We start from the raw sequence: 4,530 nt of genomic DNA on the forward strand, positions 1-4,530 counted from the left end.
CCCCCTCACTGGGTCCCCCCCAGCCAGGCCCCCACGGCGTCCCTGGAGGCAGGCAGGCACCCTGGGTGATCAGAAAAGAAGAACCAGACGTCACTGTAAAAAATAAAGAGCAAGAAGCGCCCACGGCTGGGGGTTTGTCCCTTTAGAAGAAAAGCGATGGTGTGTTCAACGCGGGGACGGGGACGGGAGCAGCGGCCTCGCTGGGAAACCGCCCGCGCGGGCCAGGCGGCCGCAGGAATGGCAGGCAGCTGCTCCCGCTCCGAGGAATTTTCTGGAAACCATAATGGCTGCTCCTCCTAACCACAGGCCGGCCTTTCTGGCAGCATTAGCCTGAGCGTGCGGTCGCGGTGGCCGGGCTGGAGCCAGTTTGGAGCTTCCGCCGTCTGAGCTCCAGGGGGGCCGGGGTAGGGGAGCTGCAGTGCCCAGGAGGGAGCCGGGGCCTCGAGGTTCACACAGGAAGCTGATAGGCCCGGGGCCCCTCTGCAGCTCCTGCTCCCCCAGGAGATGCCGGGAGAGGAGGCTCAGTGGGCGCCGGTGCCCGCGCAGTGGGCACTGCCCACGGGGTGGCCTTTCAGTCCTCGTGGGAGGAGACGGGCTCGGGGAGGGTCAGGATGTCCCCGCGATGTCCCAGGGGAAGGGCTGGGTTCTCCACGCCTGTATCCCCTAAACTGCTTCTTAAAGGACCTGTGACTTCCCCCCTTCCCTCTAATACTTCAAAAAACACACTTAAATTTTTATTGATTTCAGAGAGGAAGAGAGGGAGAGAGAGATAGAAACATCAATGATGAGAGAGAATCATTGATCGGCTGCCCTCCCCACGCCCCCTACTGGGGATCGAGCCTGCAACCCTGGCATGTGCCCTTGACAGGAATAGAACTGTGACCTCCTGGTTCATAGGTTGATGCTCAACCACTGAGCCACACCAGCTGGGGCCCTCCCTTCTAATACTTTAAAGATGTGTTTGAACAGGGGCCCCCTGTTATTACATTACAGGAATGAGGGGGTTCTGGGGGGTGGGCTCTGCAGGCTTGGTGGCTGGCTGCAGGGGTGAGGGGTGCAGAGCCCTTGAAAGGGAGCCGGGTTTGTGGTTTGAGCCGAGTGCAGGAGCCAGTCCAGAGGAGACAGGGGCTGGGGGAGCCCATGGGCTGAGCTTCTCCAGGGAGCGTCTTCTCAGGGGTGCCCTTCCCCGTGGCCTGGGATGCAGTGGGCACAGCCTTGGAGGCGGGACTCCTGCCAGGCAGTGGGTGTGGGAGGAGCAAGTGGGGAGCTGGTCCCCTCTGCACCGTTTGTGGCTCAGACAGCCTGGGCCTCAGCTGCAGGAGCAGAGCCAGTACCATGGCCCCTGGGGCCTCCTCTCCCCCCACTCCACTGCTTGGCTTGCGAAGTGACTGCGGCTTGGGGCAGTGCGAGCCAGGGCCGCCAAACCCCGCACCAGCGCAGAGGCCAGGCCCTGTTTTGAAGTCGGTTTACGCTAACAAGTTAATTTCTCTGACGCCTGGAGAAGAAAGACGCACACGAATAAACCCCACTGACTTCGGAGTGTTTGCCCGTGAGAACCCGCCTCTCCAGCTGCCAGCTCTGGGCTCAGGGCGTGCACCTCGCGTGGCTCCTTCCCACCAGGCGGGGACAGGTGACCCTCCCACCTGAGTCGCCTCCTGCAGGAGGTCAGAGAGGGGAGTCCCGGGGGTTTGTAAAGGTGAGGGAGCCGGGACCAGGGCGGACCTGCTTGTTGGAACAAGATCTCGTGGGCACGGGTGGCCTGGCTCCCGCAGCACAGCTTCAGGGGCAGCCGCGATGGCATCTGGGGGCCCCCACACCCCTCGATGCGGCGGGCGCCGGGGAAAACTCCTGGGTGGACAGCAGACTCCCATGTTCGTGGCTGCTCTGCTCCCTCCAGCTCTGACTTGAGCTGACTTCTTTTTTTTTTTAAATCCTCACCTGAGGCTATTTTTCCATTGATTTTTAGAGCGTGGGAGAGAGAGGGAAAGACAGAGAGAAACATCCATGTGAGAGAAACACACCGATTGGTTGCCTCTCGCCCCGACCAAGGCTCGGGCTGGGCAGGAGCCTGCAACTGAGGTACGTGTTCTTAACTGGAATCGGACCCGGGACCCTTGGGTCCGCAGGCCGACGCTCCATCTACTGAGCCACACCGGCCAGGGCTTGAGCTGACGTCTTGTCATCAGTTAACCGGACCATGTTGTGATCTGAATTGCATCCTCCGACTCCATATGTGGAAGCCCTAACCCCCAATCTTAGGACGTGACCATACGCGGAGGCAGGGACTTTAAGGCGGTGAGGAAGCTGACCCGAGGCCCTGACCTTAGGAGGAGAGGAGAGTCGGGCTTACCCAGAGGCACCGGGCACGCGTGGGCACAGGTGAAAGGGGAGGTGTGGACACAGCGAGAGGCGGCCGGCCGTCTGCAAGCCGAGGAGAGGGGCCGGCACCTCAATAGCAGCCTCCCGCCTCCAGGGCTGCGAGGAATAAATATCTGTGCATCTGTCCGGGAGACAGGGCCCGTCACCTTCCCAAGCGGCCCAAGGTCACTGCCAGGACCCGCGGAGGCAGCGTGGGATTAGAGGGCAAAATGCAATTCTCTCCCTTCCCTTTTACTCCATCAAGGAGCAAACCCCATTAGGCAAAGAGAGGTCTTTATAGTCTTGTTGACACCGGGAAACCTCCCTTAAAAAAAACACACAAAACTGAGATAAAACGCCCACAACATGGAATAACCCTCGAACTACTGTGAAGTGTACATACACCTCCGCGGCGTCTCGCACATTCTCAGTGTTGCGCAACCGCACCCCTGAGGAGTTCTCAGACATGTTCATTACCCCGAAGGAGCGCCCTCGCACCCCACTCCCCCCCCCACACACACACACACTCTCCCTGTCCCCGCTCCCGGGGCCGCCCGTCGGCTCTCTGGCCCTGTGGGATGACCGATCCCGGATGCTTCATAGAAACGCAATTACACGACACTTGACCTTCTGTGTCCGGCTCCTTCCGTCTCGCAACATGTTTTCAAGGCCCATCGGGGTAGCACGTGTCAGACGTCATCCCTCGGCGTGGCCGGAGGTGTCCCACGGCATCGAGAGGCCAGTCTGCCGATTCATTTCCCCGCGGGCGGGCGGTTTGCCGCGGTGGCGAGGGCCGCTGTGGGCAGCACTGGCTGGCACATCTCTCAGTTCCGTGGCCATCTGCCTGGGCGTGGGGGTCCCGGGCCCTCGACCGTCTGTTCGAACTGTTGAGGAGTGGAAACTGCCCTCATCAAACAGGAGCAGGCCAGGCGCCGCGCCCGGCGAGCGCACAGCTGGGCTCTGATAACCTTGATTTTAATGGTATTGATGTCGACGGATCAGAACCTCCCACAGTGGGTTTTCTTCCTTTTTTTTAATTTCAATTAGTTGACATTTAGTATTATTTTTGTCTTGTTTTCAGGTGTGCAGCACAGACAATCCTACACTTTACAAAGTGTCCCACCCCCCGATATTTCCAGTCCCCGCCCGGCACCCCCCACACTATCACAATATCGCTGACTATACCCCCTGCGCTGCACTGACACCCCCGAGACGATCCTGTAACTGCCGACCTGCACTTCTCCATCCCTTCACTTTCTCACCCAACCCCCCAGCCCCTCTCCTCTCCGGCAACCATCCGTCTGGTCTCGGTGTCTAGGAGCCTGTTCCAATTTTGTTGGTTTCTGTTCTTTATAATCCGCATAGAAGTGAGATCATGGGGGCTGGGTTGTCACCGGTAGTAGCGACATAAACTTTCCTTCTAAAACCAATGTCTCTTTAAAACGGGGGTGGGAACCTTTTTGTCGGCCACGGGCCATTTGGATATTTACAACGTCACTTGAGAGCCATTCAAATTATCAACTTAAAAATCAGCCTGCTGCATTTGGTCAGGCATTTAATTAGCTCGCCCCTAGCGCCTTGGCAGGGCCAGACCGAATGATTTCCCGAGCCTCCTAATACGGCCCCTGAGCTGGGCGTCCCCCATCCCGGCTTTAAACAGGGATTAAAAGCAGTTCAGTGAATAGATAACAGTATTAGAAGGTTGACCCCCCACAGGTATGTACTTCAGTCTCTTTTGTTCACGCTCTATCTCCAGTCCCTGAAACGGCGCCTGGCACGTATTAGGTCAATAAAAATGCATCGAATGAATGACTGTGCGTAACCTACTTACTGCACTACAATGCACAGCACTGCGGGGGGACGTATACCTGGCACAGCTCCTGGCACAGTAGCCACCAGACACATCTGAGGTGGAGGCCCAGCCTCGCCGACTATAGACAATTTCTCTTCCTCCCTAAGCCTCAGTTTCCTCATCTGAAAAATGGGTTTGCTGGGAGACGGAACATGCTGACGCCTGCAACGTGCTCCAGGAAGGTCGGCTCCCATCATCGTTTCCTGATGGGCGGCTGCGGGGAGCACCCTGGGGGTGGGATAAAGGCAAGCAAGACACTGGGAAGCTTGGAGCGGGGCAGCCGTGGGGGAGGCTGGGCACCGGGCGCTGCCGAGGGGCAG

Source organism: Myotis brandtii, unplaced genomic scaffold (assembly GCF_000412655.1).
Source record: "Myotis brandtii unplaced genomic scaffold, ASM41265v1 scaffold825, whole genome shotgun sequence".
Taxonomy (NCBI): domain Eukaryota; kingdom Metazoa; phylum Chordata; class Mammalia; order Chiroptera; family Vespertilionidae; genus Myotis; species Myotis brandtii.